Source organism: Aquarana catesbeiana, linkage group LG09 (assembly GCF_042186555.1).
Source record: "Aquarana catesbeiana isolate 2022-GZ linkage group LG09, ASM4218655v1, whole genome shotgun sequence".
NCBI lineage: Eukaryota > Metazoa > Chordata > Amphibia > Anura > Ranidae > Aquarana > Aquarana catesbeiana.
Genome location: NC_133332.1, coordinates 91,713,829 through 91,737,904, shown reverse-complemented (window position 1 = coordinate 91,737,904; position 24,076 = coordinate 91,713,829).

Genomic DNA, 24,076 nt, shown 5'->3' with positions numbered 1-24,076 from the left:
GCTCAATGGGGGTCCAAAGGTATAATGGAATTGCCAAAGTAAGAAGTTGCTTGGCAACTTTTTATGGACTTTTAACCACTCTTCTGTGTTTTCTGACAGGTCATGCCATAGATTGTTATTCCTGTGACTATGGAGTTTGCATACTCCCTTCTAAGGAGTCCTGCAGTTTTGGACAAGTTTGTGGCACTGAAACTGCAAAAGATAACTCCGGTAAGTAGTATAATTGTGTAACCTAAAATGTGTATGAATCTAGCCTTCTGTAAGCAGCTATAGTTAAAGCTAAAGCTATTTTATCAGAATATCCTTATCACTACCAGCACTCTCTCCCTTAGCAGACCTCAAGGGTAAATGGTTTCAAATCTCAAATCCTACAATATCAGTTGCCCAATCAAAATCTAAGGATGATTCACATCAACATGGAAATCTAAAAAAAAACCACAGTATAAAGCAGATGTTGCTCGTAAACTGTATAATGCCACACACTGGCTGGTCTTCATCAGTTCAGTAATCCTAAAAGTTCATATTGGGAGCAACCTTGTATTAAATGTATCACCAGCAGATGCCTCTGCAGACATTAGGAATGGCATTGTAGGTAAGGATCCCACCGTTTGCTACCCCCCTCAACCAAAATTTGTCCATAAAAGCTCCCACTCTGATATTTTAGCCAAGCGTTTACCTAATTTCAAAGTAATGAATTCTGGATGGTATTTGGATTTCCAAGATTATGCCTTATTTAGGGGGGAAATGGATTAATGACTGGTTGGGGGCTGTGATCCCAGTCCCACCTGTTTTCTTCAATGGCAAAGTAGGGAGGGCTTCACGCTGAGTTGCTGGTCTTTGATCACAGCGCAGTGTACCTGAGGCTTGGGTGTAGGTTTACTGCACTTTACCATAAACTTCTGTTATGTCCCGTGGTTTTGGTGGCTGCTACTGCATGTTCAGCTGGCTCCTGACTTGAAAGTAAAAGTGGTGCCGCCAATCCCTTTTACAGAATGGGCAGTGCCAGCAGATGCACCCAATTGAGTCTAACAATGTGTAGAGTTCTGGTGCTACTCAATCCAAGTCCCATTTAATGATGCCAAGTTGGGCATATAGAAGCGACCATGTTAGCATGTGATTTCTTTGAATGTTGGTTCATATTCATTTGATCTGTTTGTTTAGTGGCTTTTTGGTGAGACTTGTGTCACCCCTGTCTAGGGGTGGGTGGCAACTTGTTGCTTGTTCTCGAATGGTGGATGTTTTTATTGAAATATTTTGCAATTAATATTTCAATAAAAACATTAGTTATCACATGCCTGACAAAGGTGTTTGGACTCCACTTAAAGATCTGTGTTGTGCTGACAAATATCTACACTATATCCATGCCTCACTCTCACAACTGCAAACCAACTGGAAGTGACAATTTTGTCAATTTGGTTTCAGATCCACTATTTCCTGGCTGGCACAGCCAGGGGACACATCTAACCGAGCAAATCTGTGCTTGGTTAGACACTGAAGGACAGAGGAGACATTGGGGTCTATAAGACCCCTAATGTGTCCGCAAAATACTGGTCACTTGCCTAATGCTATCACATGGTTTATTAACCCCTTGCAATAGCAATAAAGAGAAAATAGTGTTAAAGGAATAAAAAAAATTAACCACCTTTTGCCCAACACATACAGTATCTCACAAAAGTGAGTATACCCCTCACATTTTTGTAAACATGAAAAGATATAATAAAATGTGACAACACTAAGAGCCCATTCACACAGGGGCAACTTTGGATCCGACTTCAAGTCGCCCCAAGTCGCCCCTAGTCGCCTCAAGTCGCGCTACACGAAAAAATCAATGTAAGTGAATGGATCTGTCTTAATGCACACTACTGCAGTCGCTCCGACTTCAGAAAAGGTTCCTGTACTACTTCAATCCGACTTGAAGGCAACTTGTACCCATTGATTTCAATGGAAGTTGCCTCCAAGTCTGATCACTGTTCATACTGAGGCAACTTTACAGGAAGCAGAAAAGAAACAAAGTAATTTCCTCCACTAAACAGCCAGCCCCTCCTTCTCACACACAGCTGATAAGCTCTGATTGGCCACTTGTAAAGTTCCTTGTCCTGGAGGCGACTTCAAGTTGTGTTGTAAGTTGCCCCAAGTCGTGCTGTGATTCATACTCAAGTCGTGTCCAAGTTGCCTCCCAAAGTCGTGCTGGAAGTCGTGTTGCCCCTGTGTGAATGGGCTCTGAAGAAATGACACTTTGCTACAATGTAAAGTAGCAAGTGTACAGCTTGTATAACAGTGTAAATTTGCTGTCCCCACAAAATAACAAAACACAGCCATTAATGTCTAAACCGCTGGCAACAAACGTGAGTAGACCCCTAAGTGAAAATGTCCAAATTGGGCCCAATTAGCCATTTTCCCTCCCTGTGTCATGTGACTCATTAGTGTTACAAGGTCTCAGGTGTGAATGGGGAGTAGGTATATTAAATTTGGTGTTATCACTCTCACTCTCATACTGATCACTGGAAGTTCAACATGGCACCTCATGGCAAAGAACTCTCTGAGGATCTGAAAAAATGAATTGTTCCTCTACATAAATATGGCCTAGGCTTTAAGATTGCCAAGACCCTGAAACTGAGTTGCAACACGGTGACCAAGACCATACAGTTTAACAGGACAGGTTCCACTCAGAACAGGCCACGCCATGGTCGACTTAAGAAGTTGAGTGCATGTGCTCGGTGTCATATCCAGAGGTTGTCTTTGGGAAATAGACGTATGAGTGTTGCCAGCATTGCTGCAGAGGTTGAAGGGGTGAGGGGTCAGCCTGTCAGTGCTCGGAACATACACCGCATCAAATTGGTCTGCATGGCTGTTGTCCCAGAAGGAAGCCTCTACTAAAGATGATGCACAAGAGCCTGCAACCGGTTTGCTGAAGACAAGCGGACTAAAGACATGGATTACTGGAATGATGTCCTGTGGTCTGAGACCAAAATAAACTTATTTGGCTCAGATGGTGTCAAGTGTGTGTGGCGGTAACCAGAGGAGAACAGACAAGTGTCTTTTCTACAGTCAAGCATGGTGGTGGGAGTGTCATGGTCTGGGGCTGCATGAGTGCTGCCAGCACTGGGGAGCTAAAGTTCATTGAGAACCATGAATGCCAACATGTACTGTGACATACTGAAGCAGAGCATGACCCATTCCAGAGATCGGGCTTCAGAGCAGTATTCCAACATAACTACCCTAAACACACCTCCAAAGACAACCACTGCCTTGCTAAAGTTGAGGGTAAAGGTGATGGACTGGCCAAGCATGTCTCCAGACCTAAACCCTATTGAGTATCTGTGGGGCATCCTCAAATGGAAGGTGGAGGAGCGCAAGGTCTCTAACATCCACCAGCTCTGTGATGTTGTCATGGAGTGGAATAGGACTCCAGTGGCAACTTGTGAAGCTCTGGTGAACTCCATGCCCAAGAGGGTTAAGGCAGTGCTGGAAAATAATGGTGGCCACACAAAATATTGACACTTTGGGCCCAATTTGGACATTTTCACTTAAGGTGTACTCACTTTTGTTGCCAGTGGTTTAGACATTAGTGACTGAGTTATTTTGAGGGGGCAGCAAACTTACACTGTTATACAAGCTGTACACTCACTACTTTACATTGTATCAAAGTGTCATTTCTTCAGTGTTGTCACATGAAAAGATATAATAAAATATTTACAAAAATGGGAGGTGGGTGTACTCACTTGTGAGATGGTGTTTGTAACTTGGTTTGAGAGCGTATTGCAAGGTGAGCAACTTTTATTTAATTAAAAAAAAATACAAAAATAAAAAAATTGACTTGATCTACAAGTAGCGTCAAGTCACAACTGAGTATAAGAGAAGTGCCTCTAAGTGTAGCAAGTTACATTTAATGAAGGTACAACATTTAGAAACTCACATGGTTGAATAAAAGAGGCACAACTAAGAATGCACGGTGTGTGGGTAAACCCGTGCACAGGATACAAGTACAAAAAATGGATTGAAGAAAGAACTGCTGCCTCTTCATGTACACCACCTAAAATGAGCGTACTAAAATGAATGTGAAAGAGGATGTAGGTGTGGCGCTGTTCTGATTGAAATAGAGAATGTATTGTAATAGAGCTGTTGTGTTAGAATGCATTATCTATTATTCTTTGATTAATTTCACAATATTTTAATCACACCAGTGGTATTAGCACATACTCCAGGGTATAGTGGTTTATATTTCACCAAGCACACCCTTCTCTTACTGGTTTGCCAATATCAATCTAGCACAGGGGCAGTCAGAGGGTGTAACACGTCCCGGACAAAAAAAAATGTTTTCTATACCAGAACACAACTAGTTTATAACATTAGTAGTTTGCCAGTTTATCCTTCCTGTTTGCCGTTACCATATTCAGAAACATGCCAGAGGGTGTAACATACCCAGACACACTTTTCCTAACTTTAGATATATACACCCCTATTTTCAAGGAGTGTCACATTTTGCAAATTGGTCTCTATTCTAAATACCAGCACCGGTCCATACGGAGGATATAGCACCATCACAAAAAAGCCATCATTGGTGTTCCCTTTATGCATATGTATTCCTCTTTCTGAAACTCAGACGTGGACATTAGGGGGTCTAACACCTGAATACTATTTCACAAGATATCACAATTTGTGGAGGGTGCATGCACATTGATGTTGATATCTATCCATGTAATCCCCCTTTCTGGTTTTTGATGCAGCAATTAGAGGATGGCATCTGTATATTGGTTTTAAAGTATTACATCCTGTTGGAGGTGTACACACACTGACTCAGATACCTTCTACTGAAAATCCATCACTTATACAGTCTTTCCTTTTTTTTTTTTTTTTTTTTTTTTTTTTTTTTTTTTTGTACTTATTTCATCACCACCCACACTTGGGTCTGGAAGATTGCAGGGGTTGTACCACAGCAGCTCTATTACAATACATTCTCAATCAGAACAGCGCCACACCTACATCCTTTCATATTCACAACTAATGCCCCGTACACACAGTCGGATTTTCCGATGCAAAATGTGTGATAGGATCTTGTTGTTGGAAATTCTGACCGTGTGTGGGCTCCATCACACATTTTCCATAGGAATTTCCGACACAAAGTTTGAGAGCAGGATATAATTTTCTGACAACAAAATCCGTTGACGGAAATTCAGATCGTGTGTACACAAATCCGACGCACAAAGTGCCACGCATGATCAGAATAAATTAAGAGATGAAGGCTATTGGCTACTGCCCCGTTTATAGTCCCGACATACATGTTTTACGTCATCGCGTTCAGAACGATCCGATTTTCTGACAACTTTGTGTGACCGTGTGTATGTAAGACAAGTATGAGCCAACATCCGTTGGAAAAAATCCACGGATTTTGTTGTCGGAATGTCCGATCAATGTCCGACCGTGTGTACAGGGCATAAGAATGCAGGCATCAGGGCTAAAGCTGTCCACATAGACCAGGGATATGCAATTAGCAGACCTCCAGCTGTTGCAAAACTACAAGTCCCATCATGCCTCTGCCTCTGGGTGTCATGCTTGTGGCTGTCAGAGTCTTGAAATGCCTCATGGGACTGGTAGTTCTGCAACAGCTGGAGGTCCGCTAACTGCATATCCCTGAAATAGACCATCCTCCTCACCGCCATCGATGTCATCCCTTCCACGCTGCGGTTCAAGCCTTGCTTTAAGTTCGCTGTACTGCAGGGTAGTCTTTCCGGTCATGATTGCAGACTGACACCAGAGAGTCGGCAGTGCAGGGGATGGTCTGTGGACTGATTTACCCCAGATGCCTGCATACTTAGATGTGCCTCTTTTAATCATCAACCATGTGAGTTGCTGAATGTTGTACCTTAAATGTAACCATATTGATACACTTGGAGACTCTTCTCTTTTATACTCTGTAGCTCCTGTTGTATTTTGCTTCTAATCCCCTTGTGGAGGCTTCCATTTGTGGATGCACATTTTTCACATTGCTATAATCTTTTTATGTGGACTATAAACTGAAGGATTTATGAATAAATTGTTGTGGAATTAATAATTGAGTTTCCATTATTATGGGGAAATTCGTTTGGCTTACAAGCATGCTTCCGGAACGAATTATGCTCGCTATCCAAGGTTTTACTGTGGTATGTCATGGGATGCAGAACCAACACTACCTCCCAAAGCATTTTAAACAAAGCAAACGCAGGAGGCCTGTGGATGAGGCCTTCAACACAATAGGATGTATTTATATTAAAAAAAGAACAGCGCTATTGTGTAAAACTGTATGTACTTTTGTTCTGTGTGAAGGGGGGCAAAATGAAATGTTGGACTATTCTCTCCAGGTTGAATGTTCATAAAGCGAATCTAGAAAATACCATATTATGGCTGTTAGAGCTGATCATAGGAAATACTCAGCTATCTAGTGGCCATAATGCCACATTTTCTGGATTCCCTCTATTCTGTGATTGAAGAGCATTTGACCTGTAAAGAAAATGGCCCAATAACTATTTTATTTTTCACCCAGTCAAACAAAATGATTGTACATGCAGTTTCACAGAACAAATAGGTGTGTGATGGATACATCCCAGAGTGTTCTACTTATGACATGAACTTAAAGTATAACTAAAGACAAAAGTGGAGAGGGATTAGAACACCTGTCAGGTTTTTATTGCTGTCTGTGCTCCCTTTGGGAAGATTCACCTGCGGTTCTGTTTAGTTATCATTGAAAGTAAAAAAAAAATCCATAATTTTGGGTTGTCCCCAGAACAGTACTGGAGGAGAAATCTTCCAATGGGGACATTGGTTCTGGTGACTTTAAGGACCCCAAGGGATTCCCTTATTTTGCAGGTATTTCCTGTTTTGGCTATGGGACTGGAAGTGAAGGTAAATCTCCCCAATGTGAAACATGTAGCACCCTCTACCAATGGGTAGGTGCTAGTAATAGGGTTTTTTTTTTTTTTTTTTTTTCCCTAGGTACTGTCAGCACAGGCATATTTAGGTAGGCCTGTCTGTTTTGATCTGGGGGCTGGGAGTGGTCAGAGTAGCAGTGGGTGTGGCCACCTGTCCTCTAGTTCTGAGGCACCTCCCCTGGAACTGGAGTGGCAGGCAGCTCATGTGGTAGCCCTGACCAATCCCCCATCTGGTATTGGCAGGGGGCAGGTCTCCTCCTATATAAGCCTGAGATAACATTCCGGGGGGGGGGGGGGGGTGAGTTGGCTGAGTGAAGTGAGGAATGGAATACTAGGCAGCAGCAGGAGGGCACCCCCATCTGGGGTGGGGGGCGGGGGTGCACTGATCGCATGAGGAGGCCCAGGGAGAATCTGTGAAGCAACTTTGCCTCTCTACGGTCATTGGCATTGTCTTTATCACCGACCGTGTGGTGACAAAACTCCTGGAGCAGAGGGGGCAAGTAAAGCTGTCGGAACGCCTGGTCCGGTCAAATTCCTCATCAAGGACTCAGGGCAGTGAAAGGTTGGTGAGTTACCACAGTGGAGGGCTGGTCATTAGCAATTACACAGTGAATGATGGGGAGTCCTAGATCAGAGGAGACTGGGGATCTGTGTCAAATCGATGTGGCCTGAGGGCACAGGATTTGCAAGTTGGGCTGGCTGGGAACAGTAGTCCACCATCCATGAGAAAGCTTTTAAATTACTGGGCCTCCGGGGAGAGGTGCCTCAGGCCCAGTAGCAGCGAGCAACCAGAGCCTGCTTAGGGGCTTATTCAGAGTGGGTCCTTATTGCTCAAAAGATGTGACATTACATTACCTCAGTAACCATAAGTTTGTGCAGGAGGAGAAGTTCTGAGACCATCACTTTTACACGGTCAAAGGTGATGTCTTCATCTTACACACGGTGATGGATGGGGAATTCTTGGAAGGAATAGTCTGCGGGAGTTGAGCAGAGGAGGAGCAACAGTCTGTATAGAGATGCAGGAGGAGATTCATATTCAGTAAAAATGCATATCAAATCTTCTGGCTCTAACTATGTGCTATTGTGCTTAATCTTAAAATATAATGACCATTAAAGGTTCTATGGGCATCCCATATCCCCTTTCCCCCATCTAAGTTGTACACCCAAATAAAACAACAAAAGGCAAAACCAGCAAAAGACTGTTCATTGTCTCTGCAAGTGATGTATGACATCTGGCAGCGGGGTGGATTGGTGGATTGTTACTAGCGGCAACTACATCGCTACAAACAGATGGCAAAAAAACTGACAGGTTATAACCCTCTTCTCTCCCTGTTTCAATATTTTTATTACACTTTCAAGGATCATAGCATGCAATGGTTTGCTCCCACAGGGTCCTCTTCAGACAAGCATATGAAGAAACAGCATATGAACATGTAATGCATAACATAACAAAACTGTTACCAGAACCATAGAGGACCAAGTTAGGTATTGGGTAGATATCACAGGCTCTATAGTTCAATTTTTAACTTTTTTTTTTTTTTTTTTATTTTGGTAGGTCTTCTCAACCTGAAGAAGAAAGGGTGTACAAGCCTTACAGACTGCTTAACTGAATCCTCAGTGTCCTATCTGGGCTACCAAGTGACTACCAAACGCTCCTGCTGCGTTACCAGCCTCTGCAATTCAGCTGCCACCCCAAAAGTGTCCATAGTCACCGGGGTAGCTTCTGTGATTGCTTTTCTCTTTGCCAAGTTCTTCTAAGCCTGATCCAACAAGACCTATTTTAGAAAGAACATGCCATGATGGTGGTTTCATGGGTTAGCTGAGCCTCCCATCCAGTCATCCAATGGGAGCCTCTAGTTCTGGATGGGAGTCGCAGCTCAGATGCCTGTCCTAAATTCTTAATACTTAAACTAATCTCTGTACTAAGTGTGTCCTCCCCACAGCCTGTAATTGGAATTTCTGTATAGCTGAGCTTTTACTGCAATTACTGTGTGCCTGCGCTATATTCTTCCTCAAACAAAATGCTGAAATGTCTTCCACTTTTAAATAAAGTTTTTTTTTTTTTTTTTTTTTTATATATTTTCTCATTTACTATCTTTCTTTAGTGTACTGTTGCTTTTTCTCCTCAGGACTTTAAACCGTGGTGGAATTTAGTGTATTTACCTGAAGCTTTTTAAAGGGTTTGTTAACCTATTTATATGACTTCCTCTATTAGAGGCTGGCATTGCACACTGTAAGTAGTTTTAAAAAAACGAGTGTTGTAAATACTGAATTTGAGCTGTCTTCAGGCCGGTCACATGACTCACGGCCGCTTTAAAGCTCCGATTGTCTTCTGTGGGAGGAGCCCTGATCTCCCTCTGACGTCAGCCGGCAGGATCACGAGGCCATTCGTCTCCTTTGCAGAAGCTCTGTCTAGTAGCTGTAAAGCATCCGAATCACGTGACTGGCCTGTAGACAGCTCAAATTCGATATTTAGTCCGTCTGTTTTAAACTACTTACTTTGTGTGCTATGCCAGCCTCTAATAGAGGGGCTGACAGTGACAAGCTTACTTTAAAAAAAAAAAAAAAAAAAAAAGCAGCTGAGGCAGGAAGGAGGGGAGAGAGGAGAGCAGAGGGGACAGCAGTGTGTGATGCACTCTGACAAAGGTGGTCAGGGCTGAGCAGCCATGATTTTCGTTGTCAGAGCAGAGGGGATACAGGAATTGGCAAATTCAGGGAGGTTTTTTAGTTTAGAGGGGGGCAGATTACAGAGCACAAGCACTGTGCTGTGTAATCTACTTTCAGGGACCAGGATCTGCTATAAGAACCGCTCTCAATTCAGATCTTAAGTTAATAAGCTGGTGGTCTAGGGTAATGTCCTGAGGGCTCTTTTTGTGCAATTCTAATTTGGTTATGTCTTTTAAAATATTATTTAAGGTATTAGTTTTTTCCCTGGCTGCTACCTGTATAAGGAGGCCTCTAGCGTAGGCTTTAGGAGTACACCATAGAGTAGCGCTATTCACCGGTTCTTTATCATTTAATACATAAAATTCTTCTAGGTTTTTTTATTCCCAACACCAGCAGATGTTTCTCCAAAGGTAATTATTGGAGCAAAATGTCACTAGACATATTACTGCACTAACTCTAAAACAAAAATGAAAAAGCTGCTACATAAACAATGTGACAAGAATGCCGAGAAGTGAATGATATAAAATGTAGCACTAAAAAATAAACATAAATCCGTATGTGTGAATAATACAGAAATCAAACATACAAAAATAATGGAAATGTGGAAAAGTCCAATTCCATATCCTTTTCTCTCTCAACTAATCGGATTACATTTCCCATGAATCCTTGGAATTGCAATTTCAAGGATTCATGGCAAATGTAGTCTGATTACAGTTTAGAGAGAGAGGATATGATGCAATCACTGTTCTAAGAGATCCTCCCTGCCAGAATACAGGTTGCATTTTTTTTGAATCGCAGGGCCAACTTCCTGAAAATGCAATATGACATTTCTCTTAAATGAGTTCCTTTGTGGTCCAGTCCGACCTTCTGCACCCAAGTTCCAGCCCTGGTGCTCTCAACATCTGAGGTCTGGTGGCTGTCTACAATACCGTTTGGAGGTCCTTGATTCCTTGGAGTTTCGTTGACCTGCCAATCCTTGGCATCCTTGTCTTTATGACTCGTTGCCGCTGACATTCTAGTCCACCTGTTCCGGTAAGAATTGCTATATTTCTCCTGTTTTTTGGTTGAAGAGGCACCACCTTTGATGCCCTCACTGCCGGACAGTGCCAGTGTATTCCATCCTTGATTAGTCACTATTTGGTGGCAGACTCATATTTTTAGGACCTTCATAGGCATTGGGCTTTTCCACATTTCCATTACTTTTGTATGTTTTGATTTCTGTATTATTCACTCACATACGGATTTATGTTTTATTCTTTAGCGCTACATTTTATATAATTCAATTATTGGAGCAAGGTAGGCCTTGGTTGATTTTGAGTGTAATTTGTGAATGGTCAGACCATGTTATATTGTGAATGCAGGCTTTCATGATCTTTGGCAGGAGAAGTCTGTCGGTGATGAAATAATCTATTCTAGATTATGATTTGTGAATGTGTGAAAAGAATGTTATAGTCCTTTTCCGTTGTGTGTAAGCATCTCCAGGGGTCATACATGTCTTCTAAGGAAAAAATGGTGGTTAGACCTCTTCTAGAAATGTTTCCTTTCTTGGAAGTGTCCATAGCAGGGTCCATTGGTGCGTTGAAATCGCAAAAGATTAGAAAGCCTTCCTGTATTTGTTGTGTTTTCGTGATGAGTTTTCAGATGAATTGATTAGGGTTTTTATTGGGGGCATAGATGTTAACAATTGTGTAGGTTACATTGTCAATTGAGGCCACCAAAATTATGAATCTGCCTTGGGTATCCATTTTAAGTTTTAATAAGCTGGAAAGAGACAGTGGGGAAGATTTACTAAAACTGGAGCACTCCGAATCTGGTGCAGCTGTGCATGACAGCCAATCGCCTTCTAACTTCAGCTTGTTCAATTATGCTTTCACAATAAAACCTGGATGCTGATTGGTTGTGCAGAAATTTCACTTTTGATTCTTGTGATTGCCAGCTATGACTAAGCACTGTTTGTAGTGTGAAACGCGTAGATTTTTCTGCTCTGCTGTGACCTGTATTTTAGATTACATTTTTTTTTTTTGAATAAAAGGCAAAAACTTTTTTGGAGTGCAGCTGTCCAGAACTTCTTTCGATGCTTGATCACAGGTAAGTGTAAGATTATTAAAATTAAGCAGCTATAGTATGTGCAGCTGCTGGGGTTTAACTTTTGCAGCAGTGGGCGGACCTCCGCTTTAACTCGGGCATAAGAAAATGGGACAAAAAGTTGCAAGGAACTCCAGTGTACATTGAACTTATGCTCATTTCCAGGGGTTATAGGGAAAAGCATGGGATAGACCATTTTACCGGGATCCCTGAGCTTCAAAGATCCTAATTGATTAACATTTGAGGGATTTTAGATTCCATAAAACTGCAACATGCCGTTTTGTAGAAAGCATAGTATCTTGCAATGGGAAGAAGATTCATCTGACTTTTTTGCCAATCTTGTGATATTTTTCCAGGTGTGGATTTATCCGTTATGTTATCCTCGTTGTTGGGGAGAATGGCCCATGAGCGTAGAATTTTCAAGCCTTGCTCCAAATTATTAATCGAGAATGAGATGCCTTTATGGTCTAGTATTTTTGTGGAGAACCTCCATTTATAGATTATGCTATGATTCTGTGGGATCTTGCCAATTGAGTTTAAGTTTTTGCAGATCGTCACTTGTGATAGATCAGAATATAGGATGTCTGCATGAGGATCAGGTAGTGGGGAATGACGACGTGCGTATTGCATAAGTTCTTTCACCCCATAAAAGTGAATTCTAGCTCTAACGTCTCTTGGTAATTTTTCTGGGATGTGAGACGGTTTAGGTAATCTGTGTGCTCTGTCAACTTCCAATTCTTGATGTGGGATTGATGGAATTAGCTTTTGTTATCATATCTTTAATAAAACGTTTCAATTCAGGCGTTTTAACGTTTTGGGTATACCTCTGAACTTTACATTATTGCGTCTGGCCCAATCTTCTAAATCTGTTTCATTCTGAGTTGTTTAACCTCATCTTCCAATTCAAAGTGAGAGTTGATCATTTTCATTATGAGCATATGTAAAGGAACACATTAGTTTCTACATATTCCACTCTTTCCCCTATTGCATCAATTTCCAGTTTTGATTTTTGTATGGCTTAACATGTCATATTGTAGTGAGTTCAACAGTCACAATCTGGGCAGGAGGGAGGAGCCGGATGTAGGCGAGGTCTGTCATTTTCACCAACCGCAACGATGAGCGAGTTTGAGGTCTTTAAAGATCTGAACCTGTTCTTGCGGAAGGTGATTTTTAGGTATTGGCACTCAGATAGGGGTAATCAATCCACACAAGTAGATGAGCAAAGCTGGGAAGCACGTTAGTCTTTGGAAGCTTTGGTTGCTCTTCTGGAGGTAAACCAAGATTTTGACTCTGATACGGAGGTACCTGATTATTCAGACATGCTCTCGCCCATCAAAACTGCCAATAAAATCACTGAAAATGCCCTCATTTTCCAAACATAAAAGGATCCAGCTCTTTTTGGAACAGGTGAAGAAAGACTTTCCAAAATTAACTGGAATTACAAGGGACATGACAATATTACTAAAGAGGAAAGAAAAGCCCTGAGAGTTGGAGGAAGCCCCCGATGTTGTGATAAAAGGGAGTGATAAAGGTGGTAACACCGTACTCCTATCTAATACTATGTATGAGAATCAAACTTTATGCCTCCTACGGGATGAAACCACATCGGAGGCTCTCTACAAATCCTTTTTCTCAAATTGTAGCTAATCTCAATTTCAAACTTAACATGGCCCTGGAAGAGTGTCTTCTCACACGCAAAGAATACAGATATCTCAGTGTTCAGGAATTTAACACCCCTACCTTCTACACAATATCCAAACTTCACAAATCCATGACAGACCCCCCCAGGGAGACCTATAGTTTCGGCTATACAAGGTCCCCTTGAGAGAATAGGTAAATATGTAGATGCCCTCATTAAAGAACTAGTATGTGAACTCCCCTCATTTGTACAAGACACACGTGATGTCCTGGGGAAACTAGAGGATATCTTGGTACCAGAGGGTGTGCTTCTTGTTGGAATTGATGTGGAATCACTGTATACATCAATTCCACACATATGGGGTCCTAAAGCGACACAACACTTTTTGGACAATAAATTTCCACTTCAGGCCACTCAAAATGAGTTTATCATAGACCTCTTACAATTTATGCTGGATAACAACTGCTTTCAGTTTCTGGGGGTTTACTATAGACAGATCAGAGGCACTTCCATGGGTGCTCCATGGGCCCCATCATATGCATGTCTGCATTTGGGGCTGTGGGAGCTGGAATGTGTGTACCCCTCCTTGATGTACCTTGGCCACTGTCTATTGTGGCTAAGGTACATCGACGATGTGATCATGCTATGGAACGGTGCGTCTGAGGACCTTGTCACATTTATGGAAGAACTAAATAGTAATGATAGGAACATCAGACTGACCTACACCTATAATTCTGAGACCTTGTCCTTCCTTGATCTCTTCATCAATATTGAAGGAGGCAAACTTCAGACTAGGACATTTTAGAAAAGACACGGCAGCTAACACACTGCTCCTGGCTTCAAGCCATCATCCCAGATCCCTCATACAAGGTATCCCGGTGGGCCAGTTCCTCAGAGCTAGAAGGAACTTCTCGGGTGAGAGGGACTTTCACTCTGAGGCACAGGACCTTTATGGGAGATTTCGGGATCATGGATACTCCCATAAATCTATAAGAAAAGCTAAAAAAAGAGCTTTAGAGTCCGATACAGTCCCTTCTAATAAAAAATACAATGAGGAAGCCAAGTAATTTAAATTCGGCCCCAATTAGGATCATCACCAGGTATGGGGCACAGTGGGAGCAAACTAGGAAGGTACTAAGCCACCACTGGCATATTCTATCTGAGGCCCTGATTATAGGAGATATTGTAGGCGATAGACCACTTCTTACAGCCAGAAGGGCAAGGAATCTTAAAGACTGTTTGGTCCACTCTGAGTATAATAGACCCCAAAGATGAGACTGGCTCACCAGTCTCCCACCCTTAAAAGGCATGTACCCATGTGGTAGGTGCCATATTTGTAAGTATGTTGATAGGACGGACATGTTCGCCAGTTCCGATGGTCATAAACAATTCAAGAACTTTATTAATTGTTCTACAACACGTGTAATATACATGTTGACCTGTCCATGTGGACTAATCTATGTCGGTAAGACTAAGACAGCTCAAGACTAGAATTGGTGAACATGTCTAGAGTATTATCAACCAAGAGGATGATCGCCCCCTCTCATTGCATTTTCTGAGGGTGAACCAAATGGCCTCAAATGTAAGGGCATTTACAAACTGAATCTGCCATCTAGAAGGGGGGACTATGATAGGATCTTGTATCAAAAAGAGAAGATGTGGATCTTCTATTTAAAAAGTATGCAGCCTCTCGGCTTAAATAATGAGTGTAATCTTTCGGTATTCTTAGAACGTTAACTGGGCACTTATTCATGTGGATATCTACTATATATTATTATAAATTATAGAAATTTGAGTGCTATCATCACATAGGATGGTCAGGCATATATCACCTATGTGGGTTGCCACCATTAAACAGAAGTGATCGATCGTCTGATTTATAGAGGAAATGATATATATATTTTTGTTACCAAAACACTTATCGGTTCCGCCATGTGATCGCACCTGTACTGGTTTTTATTTTGCACTAGTGGTGATTGACGTAGTGATTGGTGTCCAGGTGTGGAAGGTTTTAATTGTTGTCAATAGTATGGCTATTTAAAGCACGTATCCTGACCCAGCACGCATGCTCTGGGGAAACCTGTGATCAGGTGAAACGTGTAAGCATCTTGCCACCACGCTAGTAGTGGCCGGGACCTCTGGATGCCCACCAAATGCCTGGAACCACCCCCATATATCTCCACCTTTTGGATAGACCGTAACCGCCAATTCAACAGTGATCCTTTCTTCCTATTGTCTCCTGGATGTGGCTTGTTATATTCACCGTTTTATATAGCCTCTGGACACTGCCCAGTCGGATGACTTTGAACCCTGCTACTTCCCGTATGCTTCATTTGGAGGAACTAATACTGCTGGGAGTGCACGGTTCCTAGCGCGGTTTAGTTACCAGCAAGGAGACGGCGGCAGCACGAGATATCTGAGGATCGAGAGTCAACTAGATCAAGACGCCTAAATGGTGTTCAGTATATGTCATTACATGGAAAACATCAGGGGACTCTGATCCGATAGGTCAGGAATCGCTGACCCCCGTATTCAACTGTGCTGCATTGCATGCATGTCTGTTTACAACCGATACATCAAGGTCGATCCCACTGGTGGAAATCTCGTCCATTAATGCAGACCTAATACAGACAATTGTTCTGATCATAAGCCCATGGACTTTTAGTCTATTCTCAATACATCTGAGCAACTTTGGCTAAAATTCATCCAGTAGACCCGGGTCTAAGACTATTGTCTGTATGTGTATGCAAGACGAGTGATTGAGAGAGGTGTGTGTATAAGGTAGAGTGGCCACCCATGTTCCCTGTAAGACGTCTGTCTTATTTTTATCATTGGCTGGAGGGAGGAATAGTGTTTTTTTTTTTTTTTTTTTTTTTTTTTTCCAATTGTAGTTATTTTGTTTATATATATATATTTACACCTGAGGGTTTTTCAATAAAGATAGTTAACAAAAATATATCAGTGGGTCCTCATTGAAGAACTGCTGTCTGAAATCTTTTTACAAAAATTTTTTTGTAGGCGAGGTCGTGTTGCCGTTGCTGAGCCTGGGGTTCTCGGCGTCCCTCCAGCCGCGATGAGCGCCAGAGTTTGTCCGCGGCCCGCACGCTAGCCTCCTGTTGCCCCCCCCCCGGGCGCGCCGCTCCTGGTCCCCGCTGCCCCCCCACTCTATCTCCGCTCCGGGTGTCGGCGGTCGCTTTGGCTGGGAGCTCCGCTGGGTTCGCTGAGCCTCCCCCAGTGTAAGCCGGCACTTGTGGGCGGGGAGAGAAGAGAAAGAAAGCATGAAGCTACATGGACTTGGGGGGAGGGAGGGGGGTAGAGGGTTGGGAGTACCAAAGAAATGTAGTCACGAGTATATACCACACAAGTACAAAAAATGAGAGAAAGTGAGGATGTCTAGCTTAAAAATTATTACATACAATGTCAGGGGCTTGAATTCCCCCATAAAACGTGCCAATATTTTATGTGAACTGAAATGCCTGAAAGCCGAGGTGGCAATACTTCAAGAGACACACTTAAGCGTTAGCAAGAACCAAAAAATCTACTATAGAGACTTCCCAGTATGGTTCTATGGTGACTCACCGATCAAAGGGGCAAGAGGAGTGGCCATAGGGTTTGCCAAGGAGGTCAGGTTTGAGCTGGAGGAGAGAATGGCCGACCCCGATGGTCGGTTCCTCTTCTTAAAAGGCAAAATTAACGGCTCGATGTGCTCACTGGCAAAAATCTATGGGCCAAACAAGAACACATACAGAAACGTAATAGGTATCCTGGCAAGATTTGAAGAATTCAAGAGTGGGAGGGTTATCATAGCGGGGGACTTCAATTTATGTTTAGACCCGCCAAAAGACTGTTCGTCATGCGTGGGGGACAGGTGGAGTATGGGCAGGCAAACTCAAAAAGAAGCTGTTCCAGCTTCAGTTGGTAGACGTGTGGAGGATACAACATGGCGATACAAGAGACTACACTTTTTACTCCCCCGTGCATGCGACGTATACGAGACTTGACTTCTTCTTGGTGGAACATCGGTTACTGGAGGTGGTTATAGGGGTGGCCATTGGTAACATGATTTCTGATCATGCACCAGTGAGCTTTCAAATAAATAGGGGAACCTCAAACGCAGGGTACAGGGTGGAGCTTGAACGAAGATCTTCTCCAAGATAAAGATGTTCTAAAGAGAATCAAGAAAGAACTGGACTGGTATTTTAAAATCAATGTGCCCGGTGAGGTAAACGAGGCTACAGTCTGGGAGGCCCATAAAGTGTATATTAGGGGCATATTAATGATGGTAGGCTCGGAAAAAAAAAGGTTAGCCCTGATAAAAGAAATCCAAGAATTAGAACAGCAACACAAATCATCGGGAGTGAGGGAGATTTGGATAAACTTACAAAGAAGAGAAGAGTTGAGGGCATGTACAGAACAGGAAACGCGTAAAATGTATAATTTGGTAAAGAAAGATACATCAACGGTAATAAACCGGGCAAACTCCTAGCCAGGGCCTTGGAAAAAAAAGGAAATGACTAACTTCATAGAAAAAATGAAGACTAAGTCTGGGGAATTTAAATATAAAACGTGTGATATTGCGAAAGCTTTCCAAGAATTCTATGGAGAGCTGTACGCAATAAACTCAAATAACTCACAGGAGTCTAATAGACGCAAGCGAGAGGACAATAAAATTTTTTTAAAAGATGCAAATCTAACAAATTGTGGAAGATGATAAAGCTATGTTAGAGGCCCCTATAACTGAACAGGAATTAAAGAAAGCCCTGCAGGATACCCCAAATGGGAAAAGCTCAGGCCCAGATGGGCTGACCGTTCTTTATTACAAAAAAATTCAGGAATAGCTGATTCCTATAATGTGTTCATATATGAACGGGATAGGGGAGAACTGGAAGATGAGGAAAGAAGCATTAGAAGCTAGCGTTGCCATCATCCAGAAAGAAGGGAAGGACAGCACGCTATGTTCCAGCTATAGGCCCATCTCTCCTCTGAACGTCGACACAGAACTATTTGCTAAGATTTTAGCCGATAGGCTGAAAAAGATAATTAATGAGATCATCCACCCAGATCAAGTTGGCTTCGTGCCAGGTAGGGAAGGGAGAAATAATGGCATCAAGACGTTAATGGTGATCCAGAAAATGAAGGACAGGGGAGCCCCAGGTCTACTCCTGTCGATTGACGCTGAAAAAGCCTTCAACAGGGTAGACTGGGGCTTCATGTGGGATACGCTCGAGGAGATAGGTCTAGGTAACAAAATGCTCAGATGGATAAAGGCCCTATACAATCACCCCACACTAAGAGTAAAGACGAATGGTACTCTATCTCAGTGTTTCTCAACTCCAGTCCTCAAGGCGCCCCAACAGGTCATGTTTTCAGGATTTCCCTCATCTAAAACAGCTGTGGTAATTACTAAGGCAGTGAAACTGATCAAATCACCTGTGCAAAATAATGGAAAGCCTGAAAACATGACCTGTTGGGGCGCCTTGAGGACTGGAGTTGAGAAACACTGCTCTATCTGAACCATTCACAATGTATAACGGCACTAGACAGGGGTGCCCACTCTCCCCACTGCTTTTCGTGCTGACGCTGGAACCTTTATTGGCGAAGATAAGGCTCAGCCCGGATATCAGTGGGGTTAAAATAGGGGGAGAAGAGTACAAAATAGCCGCCTTTGCGGACGACATACTACTTTGTTACCTGCCCGAGGATCACCCTCCCGAACCTACTAGAGACTATTAAGGCATACGGCAGACTATCGAATTTCCGGGTGAATTCAACTAAGTCGGAAATTTTGGAAATAGTTGAAGATAAAGAAGGGGAGAAGGCATACCAAAAGAGTCTCCCATTTAAATGGGGGATAAATGAGCTTAATTACCTAGGTGTTAAAATCACTCCAGCGAAAGAGTCACTGTTCCAAGTAAATTTTATGTTGCTCCTCAACGAGATCAGGACCGACTTGAACAGATTCCCGTGGAACCAACTCTCATGGGGAGGCAGAATAAATTTATTTAAAATGTCAATCCTTCCAAAAATTATAAATAAAATCCAAATGCTCCCAATATTAATCTCAGAGCTATTTTAATAAATTGCACACTCTGTTTCTAAAATTAATATGGAGGGGGAAAAAACCACGAACAAAGTTTGCACAATTAGTAAATGACAAGGGGGGGGGGTGGGGGGCACCTGATATTAAAATATATTATGTAGCTATAGTTCTTTCACGTATCTTAGATTGGGTAAAAAAACAATAAAGAAAAACAATGGGTGAAAATAGAGAGTAAAATGTGTGGAGTTGAGTTGGGTAAGAATGTGTGGATACCACCACAATATAGACAATTGAGCACGAAAACTTTGGATATCACCAAACACGCACTAACTTTGTGGGATAAACTGCACAACCGGGAGCAATGGGGATATAATTCACCGTTAATCCCGCTTAAGGATACAAACTACGCCTGGGAGGGAAGATCTGTTCGGGAGGTGGATACTGAAGGACGAGGTCCAACTAAAAGATATCATGAGTCAGAGTAAGATGTGTACATATCAGGAGTTAAAAGCTAAAGACAATTGGTTTATTATAGATGTATGGAAGTATAGGCAGTTTAAGGATTTTCTTGACTTACTCCCGCAGCCAATAAGGTCGATGAAAGACCTACGCCCCCCTGGAAAAAGTATTTCTGGAGAAAAAAAGGGTGGGGTGTCTAGGATCTATAGAATATTGATTAAACTAGGTGAGGTGGAGTACCCGACATTTCTTAAGAAGTGGGAGGAGGAACTGGGTAGTAAGATCAGTGAAAGGGAGGTCGGGCCGGTTCTGGAAAGGGTGAACGTTACCTCGGTGAACTATAGGATAACTGAGATGAACTTTAGAATCCTGGCGAGAATGTATATCACCCCAGACAAAGCATATAAAATACAGAAAGAAACATTGCAATTATGTTAGAGAGGTTGCGCGGATATAGGGACAGCGGCGCATATATGGTGGTTGTGCCCGGAAATAAAAAAATTTGGGGGGGGAGATCAGGAGAATTATATCAGAGATCACCAGTATGAGGGTCCCGGACGACCCTTGGGTATGTCTACATCATGGGAGTAATATGCCCACGAAGAGGTATCTGAAGTCACTGTTACTGCACCTCCTCAATGCCGCTAAAAGTCTTATTCCTAGACACTGGCTGGACAGAAGGAGACCCATACTGCGGGAGTGGTTCAATAAAATAAATGAAATTCACTGCCTGGAATATTTGAGATACAGTGACGGGTTAGATATGGAAACGTACGAAGAGACGTGGAGGGACTGGGTAAAATATAAGTCCTCACTTCAGGCGGCAGAGGTGTGGGAAACTTAGCCGGACAAATCACCTAACATAAAGCTCAATTTCAATATAAACTTTTTAACTAGATGACGTACACTCTAATAGGGTAAAAGAGAAGGAGGAGGATGGTGATAGGTATAGGTCATGACTCCAGTGGGACGAGTAGGGGGATATAAGGTAGGGGGGGTGGTTGAGGTAATTGGGCGTAGTGAGGGGGGGGTGGGTTTTAGGGGTAATTAATCGATCAGGGATATTTGTATTGCTTGTTTCTACTATTATTTTTCAACAATGGGATAAAGAAAGATTATGCCACAATGTTGTGAAGCTGTTAAGGGACGAGATTGAAATATAAGTTGAATACACTCTACCTGTAAACAATATGTATAGTAGGTATAAATCATTTAAATACCTACAAAAGTAACTAAGGAAATGATATATATCTTTAATTTAGGTTTACGTGAACCCAATGTTTAATATTTGAAATTTCATGATATTTACCTATATAAACCCTACTGTAAAACAATGAGCTTACTTTATAGATCCTTGTAAACTTACTTTATGTATCTTTATAACATTGTATACTCAATAAACTTCTTTTGACAAGGAAATATAAGTTGAAACAATATCTCCCATATAAACATTTTGCTGAAGTGGCAAAGAAAAAGAAAAGTAATAAAGAAAAAAAAAAAGTCATGTTGTAGTGCGCCTCTTATGATAATATCTTGTCTTTTATTGTAGAATCCAGTATGGGTTGCTCTGCTGTGGGAATTGCATTCAGCTTCACATCATACGGGTTGTTATCTAGCATACAGTTAAGATCTTGTAAAGGTGTAACTTCATTACCTTCAGCAGAAGAAATTCTTCTCTTTTAAGTGAACTTGTAATGTCAGCTTGTTGATCCAAGCTGATGTGAGTCTGCATCTCATTGTATGTGTCCTCTTCTTTCTCAGAGTCTGCAGCGTTATGTGCTGTGCTGTAGTGAGCGGAGGAGTCAGCGCCATCTATTTTCCCTCTGTGTCCTGGCCGGGTGGAGGAATGCGCTCAGTTTGCAGGCCCCCACTCGATTTTCACTTTGTGGACATACTACTTTTGTTCCTTCCACTTCCTGAAACCGAGTTGTGTCTCCAGGGCTTGTGTGTTGCTTGGTAAGTCACTTAGGGATGTTCGTGATTACGAAGCTCCCTCACAGTGCGGCCATCTCGTTCCGCAGCTAGCCACGCCTCCAAGTGCGCACCTTTTTGAAAAGTAAAATTTTATTCAATATCTCAATGAACACCAGAACAATTTCCAAACATCTTGTTTTAACTCATTACATGAAAGTAAGGTTAATATCTTAGATTTCTAAAATCTTTAGTTTTAGTCAAATTAGTTGATGCAAAAAATAATACACCCCACAGCAAAAACTACATCTAGTATTTTGTATGACCTCCATGATTAGTAAAGACAGCACCCAGACTCCTAGGGATGAAATGAACAAGTTGGAGACATATTGCAACATCTATCTTTTTCCATTCTTTAAGAACAAGCACTTTTTAAAGCCTGGATGCTGGCTGAAGAGTGATACTCAACTTGTCTCTTCAGAATTCCCCATAGGTGTTTGGGTTCAGATCAGGAGACCTACTTGGTCACGGAGTCACTTTCACCCTGTCCTTCATAAATGGCCTTAGGTGTGTGTGTTTTGGATCATTATCTTGTTGGTAATGCGCACGAAGACCAAGGGCATGGAGTGATGGTAGCATCTTCTCTTTCAATATAGAGCAATACAGCTGTGAATTTATGATACCATCAATGAAATGGAGCCCCACAGAAGGGCACTCCCATCTCCATGTTTTACTGTAGGCACCATGCATTTGTACTCCCCACCTTTTGTAATGCCAAAAGTTTTTGGAACGGTTGGCTTCAAAACTGTATATCTTGGTCTCATCACTCCACAGTACAGATTCCCATTAGTCTTCTTTTTCAGCATGGGACCTGGCAAATTCTAGGTGGCCTTTTTTTGTGCATGGGCTTTAGGAGACCAGGCGTGCTATTCTTCTGCAGTGTACGCCATATTATGGGAAACAATCATCCCAGTTTGGCTTTCTACTTTAGCTAACTGCAGTGAACTTGCAAGGCAATTTTCTTCAACCCTTCTCATCAGAAGACGCTCCTGTCGGGGTGTTAACTTCCGTGGATGTCTCTGTGAGATGGTTGCAGTTCCATCTTTGTTTACATTTTTTGTATCAATTTTGCTACGGTATTCTGACTTATAAAGCTTTGTCTATCCCGTAGCCTTCACCTTTCTTGTGTAAAGAAATCTATTTTCTTTCTCAGGCCTTGTGACATTTCTCTTCCATTTGGTGTCATTGATGACAGCGTGAAATGGGAAGGGGTTTTCTTTGTTAAAGAGGAACTGCAGTCTGTGCACATAATTTGTTATAAAAACATCTTTGCCATTCTGAAGCTCACCTTGTACTTGACAAATATGCTGCAGAAATCTCCCTCCACTGTGTCTGGCTGAAACCATTTTAACTTTGGGCAGCCAAAGCTGCTGCCTGTTTAGTTCCTGGAATTACACAGAAACAAACCTGCAGCTCTCATTGGCCCTCTTATGACCCCCCCCCCCCCCCCTCCTGGCAAACTCTCACGAGAGAGGCAGAAAAAAAAATGTTTTACTATCCAAAGTTTAAACAAGGGCAGAAAATGTAATAGATGAAAAGATGAAAAAAATAACTAAAGAGCCGCTTTAAGTAACAACCTTTTATAAGCAACTGTCTGCTAGACACCCTTTTTCATGAATAATTAGACTCACCTAGAGTTGAATTCTTGTTAGTTAGAATTTTTGTTGTCTAAGGTCCAGTTCACACTGGTGGGACATGCGCTCCGACTTTGAGAGCACAATGTTCCCCTATGAGAGCTGTCTTAACTGGTCCGACTTTGGAAAAGGTTCCTGCACTACTTTGGTCAGACTTCTGTCCGATTTCAGCCCATAGAATTGAATCGAAGTCGCATCCAAGTTGGATCAGCATCTTAACTGATCTGACTTGTGCTCAGGGGCAATGTTAGCAATGCAAAATGTATTGGAAAAAAAAAACGGCATGGGGTCTTCCCCAAATCCATACCAGACCCTTATCAGAGCATGCAGCCATGCCCTCATCTTGTGTGGGTTCATCGGGCCGGGGGGCTCTGCCCCCCGCCCCAAAGCACCTTGTCCCCATGTTGATGGGGACAAGGCTCTCTTCCCCATAACCCTGGGTTGTGGGGGTCTGCGGGCAGGGGGCTTATCTGATTTAAGAAAGGGGGCCCCCAGATCTCAACTCCCCTATGTGAATGAGTATGGGGTACATAGTACCCCTACCCATTCGCCCCCAAAAAAGTGTAGTGTAACAAAAAACATGAGGCAGTTTTTGACAAGTCCTTTATTAAAAATTGATAATATCCCCCGATGTAGATCCAACAACAATCACGATGTCTTCCTCCACCGCCTACCT